At 47.6% G+C, this 12,946-nt stretch overlaps 1 long non-coding RNA gene across 2 annotated transcripts in view; it reads right to left on the bottom strand.

Moving 5' to 3' along the window:
* Positions 1 to 12,946, bottom strand: part of LOC111097588 — a 51,449-nt gene that overhangs the window by 12,166 nt on the left and 26,337 nt on the right. The window contains exons 3-4 of one of the 2 annotated variants that reach the window (XR_005365362.1): positions 6,947 to 7,205; positions 5,994 to 6,087 (exon numbers count right to left, since the gene is read on the bottom strand). The exons of the other annotated variant lie outside the window; for it this stretch is intronic. This is a non-coding gene — a long non-coding RNA (uncharacterized LOC111097588). Of the gene's footprint in view, positions 1 to 5,993; positions 6,088 to 6,946; positions 7,206 to 12,946 lie in introns of those variants that run through there. 2 annotated transcript variants of the gene reach the window in all.

Here is a 12,946-nt window from a genome sequence, read left to right as displayed (position 1 = left end):
AAAAGAACCCGTGTTTTCAGGAAGAGGGGAAAGGCAGGCGCCAATAGGGCAGCCCCGAGTCCCCCCACGTTCCCTCAGACTGTGTGTCTGCAGCTGCTGCCCCAGGCGGAGAGGCCGACAGGTGTCCCTGCCAGCTTTTCACAACAGGCCCAAGAAGCGAGCAGAGAATGCAGGGCCCTCGGAGCTTCAGAGGCTTGCAAGAGCCAGAGGGCCACGGCCCCTGCAGGAATAAGGAGGAAGAGGCAGCCAGTGGTTAGACACCTCATGCTCCTAATAACTTGCTAACGTATTAGAGTGTTGGTGTTTTCTCCTTGGGGGAAGGAAAGGGAAACCACAGTAGCAGCTTCCCACTGAGAGGTGGGCTGTGAGGGCTGCCAAGTCCCTTTTCAAGAGGGGATGATGTATAATGAAAGCAAGTCAAGTTGCAAGACATCTTCACCGTGCTAACGGTTGCTGTGCTTCTCGGGGTTCCTCTGGCTTCCATAATTTGGTAGGATTGTGCGTCTCCAAGAGGCTAGGGAGGGTAAGGACTCTTTTGAACAGTACGGAGTATTTACCCCCTCAAGGTCAGATGGGGGCTGGATCTGCTGCTCACATGTCTGCAGTGATGAGGTCAGTAGCTGGCCAACAGCGCATGCTTATTTACCTTTTGGATCCTTACGTTATAAAAACTGCTTAGCCCCTTTTTCTTTCTCAAGACCCGAGTGCTCCAAGAAGCACCTTACATGAGGTCCCCAAATTAGAAGTGAGATCTTTTTTGGGCTTATTTGGGACAAAAGGCATATGGATCAACATTCTGCAAGATCCCATCTTCTCCCAGTGAGCTATGTCTCTGTACAAGGTATGAGTTTCCGGGCTCCCAGCACTACCCAGATATGTGTCGTTTCGTGTATCTCTGCCTCTCCAAGGGGGCCAAGGACCTCACCCTGTGTGTGTGCCCAAAGGTGACTTCCAACCGGGATGGTTAGTTGGGAGCTCTGCAAAGTCTCAGGTCACAGAGGGGTCCTCCTGCTGAGGGGTGAACTCCAGGCAGTTGTGGAGGAAAGTCCCCCCTCCTGACATAGGTAAGACCTCTCCTGACACAGGTGAGGACCCACCTTACTGGCTTTTTGCCAGGGAATGAATAGAGAGAGGTGCTACCGATAGCTTTAGCTTGGCTTCCACGTGGCTGTCTGTCCACTGTCTATCCTTTGCCTCATCTCCCCCTGGGGGATCCCAGTCTGGCCCTTTCAGGTCCTGTCCCACATAAATCTCTCTGTGCTCCATGGAGGAGTAGGGTGGGCCAGAGCTTCTGCTATCCCCACCCCCTGCCCTCAGCAACCCCCACCCTGGTTTTCTTTGCAAGCTTTGTTTTTGCACAAACTCATAAGTGGGGGGGGGGCTGCTCAGTTCCCCTCAGAACCTTTGCTTTTGATCCTAATTAAACCCCATGAGTAACTGGTTCCTGATGCAAAAACCAGTTAGTTGTAGGATGTTTGAAGGACAGAAACAAACCAACCTGCACTTAACTATTTCTTTCCTTTATAGTTTTGGATCTAATAATCCTAATTTTCTTTGTATCAATGTAGACCCTTCAGTGCTAGGAAAAGTGTCAGGAAATATGGAGAAGGAAGAAAAGCATAAAAATTAATATATAAGATCTTACCTCATACCAATTGAAACATCTATAGACTTTATTACTCAAGAAAGAAATGATAGCCATTTGGCAGAAAAGGAACACTGGGAGAAAGCTAACAAAGCATTACTCCATTTTCAATAAAACTTAGGTTAAAAAGTCTTGGTCAGAACTTGTATCATGGCCCATATTTGCAACTGAATTAATAAAAAGAAAGAGAAAGAGCGGAAGGTGGACTTCCTTCTCGAGAATTCTTGCAGTGGTCACAGTTCACTTCATTAATTTGAAACCTGAACTCTAGCCCACGTCCCCCTCCCCACCAAGGATGGGTTGATCCTGCTCTGATGCTTTGTGTCTCAATAGTCATCAGGCCCAAGAAAATGTGGACTGTGAACCTAACTTGCTCATACTCACAAGGGGTTTATTTTGGGCATTAATATTAACCAATAGGATTCACTTGCATCATCCAACAATCATATTTCTGACTTCTGCAGCATGTCATTCTCTGTTCTTGCTAATGGAGATACTGCAGGGATCAAGGCCAAGTTCCTACCTTTGGAACTTTTAGTGGAAGAAACAGACCAAAAGGGGGGGAAAAACCCATCTGATTGTCATCATCATTCTGAAGGAAAGAAACAGTGATTTGGTGAGTATGAAGTGTCAGCAGCAGGAGCACTACTTAGAAAGCGTGGTTCAAAGAGAAAGACCTCTCCACAAAGAGACGTGTTAAGACAGGTCTGGAAGTGCTAAGGTGTTGACAGAAGAACCAGCTTAGGATGTCTGAGGGACAGTAACAAAACCAGTGTGTGGCTGGAACCCAGTAAAACAGAAAGAAAGAGAAGAGAAATGAGATTGGCCAGCAGGGAGGGCTCAGACAAAGCCGTGGAGAAGTTGAGATTTTTACTCTTATTTCAGTGCAAAAGCACAGAAGGGATTTTTGCAGGGAAGGAATGTGATCTGATGTCCAGGGTCAATGTCAACAATTTCTAAATAGTGCTCTAACAATTAATAACCACAGCTTTTATCATCAAAGAGATGACAATGGGGATACCCAGCTACCGGCTGTGTGTCTCTGCACGTCATCTTAGCAACTCAAGAGGCTCTACAGTTTCAGTGCCTTGAAGGTTGAAACTTCTGCATCACCAGGAGCGGAGTCATTTCAGGAGTAGATGCACATCCCAGAACATGCCAGGCAGGAACGCTCTTTTTTTTTTTTTTTTTTTTTACCCCCCTTCTAAGTCAGGAACAGCAGGATCTTCCTCTCTGATTATAGTCAAGAGTGTAAATAGCTCTGCCCCCTACCTAGATAGATGAGCTACCCACCAAATTGTGGAGAAGAACTATCACCCTGACCTTGGTACCAGGTTCTACGTTCTAGGTTTGCACAAAGAGCTAGACAGGGACCGACGAGAACATTTCCTGTTTCAGACAACAGGCCTGGGAGCAGACTGCCAATAAAACAGCACATAAGGAATAGAAGGATTTCAGCAGCTGTGCTTTGCATGGACCTTCTTCCCTCTGCCTTTGGCTACCATGTTGATGACTTTTTATATATATATGGTTTCTGACACCATTGCTCATCAGCACTTAAGTAAAAATATCTACACTCCATTCTTACCTGCCCCCCATCCAACCTGACTTCTGATGACTTGGCAGGTGAAGGGACAGGAGACCAATTATACTTAATATGGAATGCACTGAAGATTTATTTTTGCAAGTGGAGATCCTCTCTTCAAGTTTGACCACCTGAATTTTCCAGAGCTACAAATAGAGGTGACATGATTTCCATGCTACAGTAAGGCCTGCAGGATCCTGATAAAACATAATATTGATGAGAGGTGTTTTTTTGTTTTGTTTTGTTTTTGTTTTTTCCACAGTGCCTTCCTTACTCTCAGGCTACAGAAAGGGATAGTTGGAAGCACTGGGGAAACATATCCAACCAACAGAAGCATCAATCCCAGGTCTAATTAGTAATGCTATTCAGGTTTAAGATGAGCTGACATGCCCTTTGGAGGGCTTTGGGTTGGTAAAGCCTGTGGATCAATGTCAGTTTAAAGGTGGTTTTTCTCTGTTCGCCCATGGAGCACGACAAAGGAAAGGATTCTTCTTCCCAGGAACCAGTGGGGAGATCTGTCTCTTCAATGTGGGTGAAGTTGTAGACAACTATCATTTTTCACAATAAACATTAGCTGAACCATTACATTTTTGAAATACAGATTTATTGGGTAGGTTTGTGTGAATGTATGCCTTTGGCCAAATTCTCAAGGGCTGTCTTTTTTTTCATGAGGGAAAAAAAAAAAAAAAGAAACCCTCTCAGTCGCGGCCAAGGAAACTATTTCAGCTAAGAAAGGAACTGCTATGGCCTGTAATGTAACCCATGAAATAATCGTAGCCAGAGCCAGCAAATGCAGCCAGTGGAAAGGCTTCAGCAAGAACCAGGCCGTGACAAGGGGCCCCAACAGCCCTGCTCTCACCTTAATGGCTTTTACTATGGAAAAGTGGCCTTAGGATGCCTTTCAAGCCTTCCATCTCTTTATGAAAGAAGGTATCGGGAAGGAATAAGAAAATTATAGACGGGCTCTAAACATGGAATCAAAGGGGGGAGGTTCTTATGAGTTTACTTAGAAAAGAAATATGAAGATTATTTTGAAATGCTCTTTTATTTTACCAGACACACGGAGGACTCGGGGGAGGGAAGAGACCATGGCCAGGACGCAGGACCAGAGCAAGTCTTTGCAGACCAATCCCTGGAAATGGATTAAACGAAAAGATGGGATGGAATTAGGTCACCTTAACCCTTTGATTAGGGAGCCCATTTACTGGGGGTGGCACCGCTGCCCATTTGGCTGTTACAGCTGAAGGAAGGAAGAAAGAATGGGTCTCCACAGGCCAAGCATCTAGTAAGCAGGTACGTGGGAGGTAGGGTCGTGGGCGCCAGTTCTGCACCTGCCCTCCTCGGCCCCCGTCTCTGCCCCTCTCTGTCCTGTTCTGCACCCCGGGGACTAACTGTCCCTGCTCCCCGACAGCTGGCCTCTGGGTGGGTTTGCGACCAGACGTGAGAGCGGGCTGCTGGCTGGGGGCCCCTCTGCTCACTCCGTTCCACTCGTGATCGCGGACACGCAGCATCCTGTCGGGGCACGGGCTCCCGGGCTCCGTCCTCAGTGGGCTCTGGGAAGCGACTCCCCTTCTCCTTGCCCTGCAGCCTGGAAGCGATCCTGGCTTTCTGCTGGGCTAATCTCTGGATGCCCGCCATCCACGGTCCGCTCCCTCCCTCTCCCCCACCTCCCCTGGGGGGCTCCTTCTTTACATCCTCTTCACTTAAACCACTTGAGTGGAACTGTATCTCCTGCCAGGACACAGGCCTGCATAGTCCCGAATACGTTTTCTCAAAAAAGAACCACAACTGTATTCTCAGGCAAAGGGTCGCGGGACCCCACCGGTGCCTCATTTAGGTTCAGCCCCTTAATGCCAAAAACCATGGGACGTCACTGCAGGACCCGGCCTGCAGTTCATCATCTTCTTTGGGCATTTTCAGCACGAGGCTCATGTGCTTTAATATACACATTACAGGTCTGGGCTGGAGCCCCCAGAAATCCCCCGTGAGAGCTGCATTACGGGGGAACCCAGCCAGAAGGTGCGGGAAGGCGGAGGTATTACGGCTCAGAAACAGCCCCAATTTATAAAGGAACAGAAACCCTTTGCCTTTGTTTTTTCTTCCTGGCTATGCAGGTAGTCAAGATAAGAGAAAGACGAAAGGGAGAGGTAGGGGAGGACAGAAAAGCAAAGGGGATAAGAGGGAGGGTAGAGGAGGAAAAAAAAGAGAGAGAAAGAGAAAGCTATTAATTCTTTCTTAAATTTCAGCCAGGACTAAATAAAGTTGCTTTTTCAGAAAACCGAACACTTTTTTCTTACAGAATTAATGCCAAGAGTTTTGCTTGGAAAGAAAGGGCCAGCCTACAAGATGCCTGATGCACAACCGTGAGCTTTGGGAGGCTTTTTCCAAACACCCCTGCTAAGGGAGCCGGCTCCCCCCGGCCGCCTAGGCTGCGAGCTGGCCCTCCGGGGCACCTGCCACCCCGGCAGAGGACTCCTGGGCTCCTCTGAGGGCGCCCCTGCCCCCAGCCCATGGGCTCCCCTTGGGCCGGCCGTGCCCAATGCCAGCCCCGGTGCCAGATGGACAGGCCATGCCAGGACCAATGTGAACGTGGGAATCCAGCGAGTCTGGAAACCAGGGTGGCCGTGGCTCCTGGCAGCCGGTGACCGGGTGGTGGGCACCCAGCGAACACCGGCGATTTCCTCTTGTCTCCGCAGGCCTGAATTGGGGACACTGACTTATTCAGAGGTGATCCTCTCCAAAAGTGACTTTTTCTTTTCTTTTTTTTTTTGTGAAAACCCGATTCAGGGCTTGATTCACATGTTGTTAGCGGCAGAGAATGCAGTGTCTCTCTTTTCTTCCTTGGGGCTGTGTCTTCCTATGAAAATAAGGAAGAAAAACCTCCAGATGGAGAGCCGCACATTGCCAGCAGATTTAGAAAACCCCCCTGGAATCTGTGTTGGCGATGCAGTTTGGTGCACACTGACGAGTTAAAGCCACAATCTTCCATCTTACTGCTTTACTTAAGTTTTTAAAGATTTTATTTATTCATGAGAGACACAGACAGAGAGAGAGAGGCAGAGACACAGGCCGAGGGAGAAGCAGGCTCCATGCAGGGAGCCCGACGTGGGACTCAATCCCAGGACCCCGGGGTCACGGCCTGGGCCAAAGACAGATGCCCAACCACTGAGCCACCCAGGTGTCCCCATCTTACTGCTTTAATTTCAGGTTTCGGAGATGCCTCGCTCTGCTGTTCAAAGAGTTTGATTAAAAATTTGGGAGGAGGGGGGCACCTGGGTGGCTCAGTGATGGAGCCTATGCCTTTGGCTCAGGTCCTGACCCCACGGTCCTGGGATCGAGTCCCACATCGGGTTCCCTGCACAGAGCCTGCTTTTCCCTCTGCCTCTCTCTGTGTACCTCTCATAAATTAATAAATAAAATCTTTTAAAAAAATTTGGGGGAGGCCCATGGGCCTGATTCCATCATCTCTGACAGAGCACTCAGATGGAGCAGAGCCACGGAAGGCTGACAGTGGCCATCCATGGCGCTGCGGTGAAGCAAAGGCCTCTGGAGCCTCCTGGCACTGACCATGAATGTTCTAGTCTGCTGGCATGTCTCACGTCGTCGTGAATCTCAATCATTAACCTAGAGGCTAAGTCTCAGTCATTAAAGCACCAGCATTCTGGTCAGAAGACACACCCCACCCCCACCCCCCCGCCCAGATCCCCAACCTTTACTTTTGCTCTTGCTTCCCTGGGTAGCCAGCTCCAGTCTCTGGTAATTCTCTCTCTAAGTCCAGATTGAGCAAACAACTCTCAGCAGTTCCTCGATGGCAGTTCCTCTGAGGCAGAATGTGAATCCAGCATTTTATAACGAGGAGGGGCTGTCCTTCGGATCATCATCCGAACATTAGGATCCTCTAAGTCTAGGTGCAGGCCTCCCAACATCCTTAGGAGGCAGAGAGGGGCCTGATGGTACTGAATAAGATGGAAAAGACTGAAAAAAAAACAAAAAAAATAATGGAAAGAAAGAAAGAAAGAAGAAAGAAAGAAAGAGAGAAAGAAAGAAAGAAAGAAAGAAAGAAAGAAAGAAAGAAAGAAAGAAAGAAAGAAAAGAAAGAAAGATGGAAAAGACTGACCTGTGTGTCCCATAGGAAGGAGCATGGGTCACATGAGGGCAGTCAGCACACCAAACAAGCCGCCTTCTCCATACATATTTCTCTGGTTGCCAAGAGGGGTTTCCAGCCTGGACAGTGGCCCTGTGGAGGGTCGCCCGGTGGGGTTTCGGGAAGCTTAGGGATGAATAAAGAGGTGGGGCGAAGTGCACCACAACGTGGGATGGGGCCGCGGCAGGTAGAGAGCCCTGAACGGGCCGTCTGGACCCCAACCCCAGCTCACGCACCAGCCCCATCACAGCCTTACTCAACCCTAGATAAGTGTTGGGATCAACCGAGAGCCTTTTAAAAATACAGATCCCTGGGCACAACCCCCAGAATCATTATAGAGTCAAATGGGAACCTCCGTTTATAAAAAGTGGGGGAGAACCTACAATTTAGGACAGTCAAAAAAAGTTGGGGAGAACCTTAAAGTGCAAGGCTAATGCAGAGAAACCAGGGGGTTCTGAGCCAAAGAGGTAGAGGTAGGTGGCGGAGGAGAGCCAAGCGCCCCCCTGCTCGGGCTCCGGTGCTCTAATTTGCTCCAGGGCAGACTGGGGTGTCATTCCACAGCTGCTTTGAGAGCCTGGTCAGCAGCTAGGCTGGAGAAACCACCTCACTAAGGCCCCAGGCATCTCCCTTCGATCCTTTTGTTAAGTCCGTACCCACAAGCAAAGATGAAAAGATTCCTCCCAAATCCCTCCCCTCTTGTCTACTTGTCTATGAACTTTGTCTCTACTTATTTCTCCTCCTCACGGGAGAAAGGAGGGCAGCTCTTTGCTTATGTGTCAGTGGCCTGTATTAGACTTGGCAATGGTCATGGTTTTTCCGCACAGCATCGCTGCCTCATCCAGTGGGGTTGTGCAGTGCAATACCTGGACGGCTGTAGATGAGGACGTTGAGGAGGCCATGACTAGACAAGCATGCCACTGAGATGGAAGTGCAAATGACTGAACACACACACACACACACACACACACACACAGGGTCAGTAAGCCACCAGCATGGCACAGAATGGAAAATAGCAGCAACAACGAAACCAAGAGAATGACCCGTTTTAACCTAGACAGTGATCAAATGGTTCCATGTACACTGTGATTTTAGTAGCTGCTTCTTCAGCCCTAGAAATTATGCTTCCCTTTGAAGAGCTGATGTAGCACTCCAAATGATACATTCAGTACTGAATTCGGTGTTCTGTGTCTCTGTCGGATGGTAATAGAGACTGGATACATGTCCTAGTGTCTAATTCTCCAGTTACATAATTAGTAACTGTACATCATGGGGAAGAAAAAAAAGAAAGAAAGAAAAAGTCCTGCTACAAGATAGGATCTCCCAGGAGGCAAAGCTGAAGGTGTTAATGCTTATTAATGTTTTTTTTTAATAATACGTAGGCCTCTTTCGCCCCATGTCATTATTAATTCTCTTTCTTGCTCTGTTACATAACCATTGTTATTATTATCGTTGTTAAGAGAAGGTTGTTCCAGAAATTTGAGAATGAGAGAATGGGAGGGAGGAGGGACGTGATACTGGCATCATCTCCAAACTCCCACCCTCTGCCTCCCCTGAGAAGCTTCCAGAGGCTTGTGTCCTATCTCTAATTTTCATGAGACACCCCCACCCCCACCCCATGCATGTCACATTTCACTTTTGGGTGCCTAACCCTGCGCGGGGCAGGACGGGACAGGGCAGGGCAGGTGAGGGAAGAAAGCAGATCTGGTTAGCTGAAAGGCACGAAATCTGTAACGGGATGCACGGGCCAAGTTCCTTTCCTTTTCCTTTTGGTTCTTCAGTTCGATGATTATTATTTCTCATCCACACACCCAATAGGGCTTTTTCCAGAACGTGTAATCTTACGGTTTCCCTAGTGGCCCATCCTTTAGGTCCGTCCTCATTCTCGGAGTTCGTCTTCAGCTCGCTGAGCCCTTCAGGAGACCAGCAGGCCTCTGCTCACAGTCCTGGTTTGGACCACAAGTGGGGCCTCCTGCAAATGTGATCCCCCTGAAACAAAGAGAAGCTCCTCCTTTGGAGAAATGCATCTCTGCAGAGCTAATGGTCGAGCTAATGATCAGTTGTTTTCCGAGGGGGGCATGTCATCTGCTCTCTGGAAGGTTCCAGAGCTGCCCTCTCCTCTGAGTGGTGGCGTCACCCCCTCCTTTCGGTCTCCCCTCACTCCAGACACACGTACTCTTGCTTCCCAGCCTTTTCCCTGCCGGGGATGTCCTTTTTCTTTAGCATGCACAGAAGATGAGAATAGTATCATCTACTGACATGTCTCTTAAAGTTTGAGAAGCAGTGTTGGCAACTGCAACCACAACAAACAGTCCACATCCAGGGCGCGCACTTCTGCCTCGAACACAGGAATTCAGGCCAATTCAAATATTTCCGAAACACCTCTCAGAGCCAAATGCTCAGCTCCGTGCACCGAAGGGGCAAACACTCCAGTCCTCTTCTCGAGGAGCTGTTTTTAAACAGCCCTCCCCATTAGTGTTTTGGGTAGGTTTACATAAGATCAACACTTCACAGATGCTTAGTTACTTCTAGGTCTAGTCTAGGAGATTTTTGGCTACTCACAAAGGTTAACACTCAATCCTGTAGTTCTGTTGTTGGGTGCAGCCGGTATCGATGATAATGACTATTTAATAGAACCAAACAATGCACAGGTAGCTTTTATGACTGTGGTGTCCAATGCAACACAACAAGTGGATAAATGTAAAATTACACGATTTCAAAGAGATTAAAACATCCTGTCATTGCTAAGGAAAAGATCGTTTAGAACTCTCCCTGGGTGTCATAGAGTGAGCTGCACTTTGCCGAAGAAATTTCCAAACATCTCTACTATGATAACATTCCTTCCAGATTTTCTAAGACAGTTCCAATTTCTATTAATTCGCCCTCTTGTTGCCAGCCATAAATATCCCCATGCTAGTCATGTGGGTACCACGTATTTTTGGCTTATAATCAGCGTAATTAAAGCTCACTGCTAATGTTAGTGCACATCCAGGCTTCTGAGACATAAAAAGAGGTCCTAGGTCACTCTCAAACTTTGAGGCTAAATGTATATTATACTAAAAAAAAAAAAAAAAAAAAAAGCCAAATCAGGATTACAAAAGCTGTAGTTTGATTTAAATAAGGGCATTTGATTTTTCTTAAAGATTTTATTTATTTATTCATGAGAACACAGAGAAAGAGAGAGAGAGAGAGGCAGAGACACAGGCAGAGGGAGAAGCAGGCTCCCTGCAGGGAGCCCGATGCGGAACTCGATCCCGGGTGTCCAGGGTCACGCCCTGGGCTGAAGGCGGCGCTAAACCACTGAGCCACCTGGGTTTCCCAAGGGCTCCTTTAACCACCCCCCCCCCAAGTATAATGTAATATAATTGTGCTATTCATAAGATATAAATATAATTCTGTGCACACACATACCCTACGTATGGTGTGGATACCCGTCTTGAACTTGAATCCCTTTATCTCTGGCTAGCGGTTTATTTGGAGATGATGGTAAACACCCAAATGGCAGGTGCTTCATGATGTTGATACTCTTGGAGAAGGAAAAATAATCTTTCCTCTATCCTTCTAAGTTTTGACTGGGACCCATATAACAAAAGACAGATGAATAAGAGAAAAAATAAACTGGGGTTTATTCACAGTGTATCTCATATGTCCACGGGAGAAGCCTAAGAACTAGAATAGCTTAAGGAGGTGGCTTAGAATTTAGGTTTATTCAATCTTCAGCTAAACCAAAGAAAGGACAGTGTGGGGGAGATAAGGTGTGGAAAGGTGACCAGCTACGTAAACATGGTACGCCTGGGTAAGGGTCATTGTGCAGATGCCTGCTGGTGACTTCTCCACTGATAAGCCTTTTATGATTTAGAGTCATCCTTCTCTTCCTAGTACAAAAGGGAGACACCCTTACAAATGGACATTTCCTTTGTAAGTATACGTTTGCCTTCAGAAAGGGCAACTCTTGTTCTGTTTTCAAAGCTTTTCCTATGTCTGCTGTTTCCTAAAATAAACAGCTCAAAATAATCCCTATGCCAAGAGGCATATTTGGGGGTGGCCTATTCCGGTGTCCTACGATACTAAATACACTTCTGGCCTCCTGGTGCTGGGCCATAGGGTGAGTGCTAATTAAGCAGCCCTGAAAATAAGCCCAGGGCCCAACCCAGGTAAACCGATCCTGAGCCAAAGTGAAGAAAGCAAGCGAATCCACAGAGTTGGGGGTGCGAGCACTGCATGAGCTCCGTCCTCCTCCCTGCCTGGCTTGGGTGCTCACAGTATGGGAAGAGAAGGGAAAAGCCTTGAGGCCCGGGAATCATTTCACAGGCCGATACGTTTTTGAAACTAACTGTGGGGTTGTTGGAGCCTCCAACTCTGGGCTCTCTTTCCCACAAAGGCCTTCAGGGGAGCAGCATGGAAAGCTCCAAACAGGATCAGCTTTCCAAAGCGGTCTAAGCTTCCCACCTGCGGTCCAGGGGTAAACGAGGAGCTGCTTCCTGCCGACCCCACGGGAGACACACTGTTGATGGGCAAAATGAAACCTTCCCATGGAACAATTACTCACCAAGCCCAGCTGTGGGCAAGACACCGGAGGTGAATTTTGGGGAAGATTTAAAACAGGGGAATGGGGAGTTTTTACATATATGCATATCTGTATTTGAAATTTCTGTCCTCACAGGTCCTGTTCCTGAGGCATCAGCACTAAAGTTGTGATCAAAGGCTCCGTACTAAATTAAGGAAAGGAAATGTACGTAGCCAACAGCTATAAATAAGACATTGGAATCCCCGCAGGGTCCTTCTCTTGCATCACCTTGTCCTTGTGAACAGGGATTGGCGCTGGTTTCCTGAAACATCCTTCCTAGAGGTTGGAAGCAGCCCCTCCCCTACACTCTGTCCTCCCAGCAGCTGTCCAGGGGCTCGGGCACTTCATGAGGCCAAGCGCTGGGTGGGCTCTACATGTGATCCCTAACCCGACATTTATTTTAGGGACTAAAGAGTGGAGAGGGTAGGAAGCAAGGATACTCAGACTTTAAATATTATCTCCGATCCATTGCACCAGGCAGCACTGAAAAACCCATTGCAGTGCAGAGCAAATACAATTGCTAGGTGTTTAACAATTAAAACAGCTTGCATGGAGCTCTCATTATGTGCCAGCCAAGCTTAAATACTCCCTATCCATGATATTATTTTATCTGCTCCACGGCTGACAGGTTTATACTATTTTTCCCCCTTTTTGCAAAAGAAGCAGCCGGGGCTTAGAAAGGACAGGTGATTCATCCAAGGTCACACAGTCAGACTGCTGGATCTAGAAGCCCTAACTCTGAACACCAAGATGACAGACAGGGAAACCCGAGCTTCTAAACTTTTCAGAGCATGTACCACTCATTCCAGTCATCGGAGATTTAATATAATCTAAAATATTGCACCAATTTTCATGTCAGCTTTTCTAATCCCACTAGGACCACAAATTCCTTGAAGTCAATGTCTGGGATTTTCTACTTCTTTGTGTTCAAAGCTCCTACCATAGCATTTTGCACAAAACAGGCAATTAAAAAAATGTGCACATTAATAAATCGAAAATCTGAGAGTT

The sequence above is a fragment of the Canis lupus genome, chromosome 10 (assembly GCF_011100685.1).
Source record: "Canis lupus familiaris isolate Mischka breed German Shepherd chromosome 10, alternate assembly UU_Cfam_GSD_1.0, whole genome shotgun sequence".
Classification (NCBI taxonomy): Eukaryota; Metazoa; Chordata; class Mammalia; order Carnivora; family Canidae; genus Canis; species Canis lupus.
This window is presented reverse-complemented; position numbering and strand designations above follow the sequence as displayed.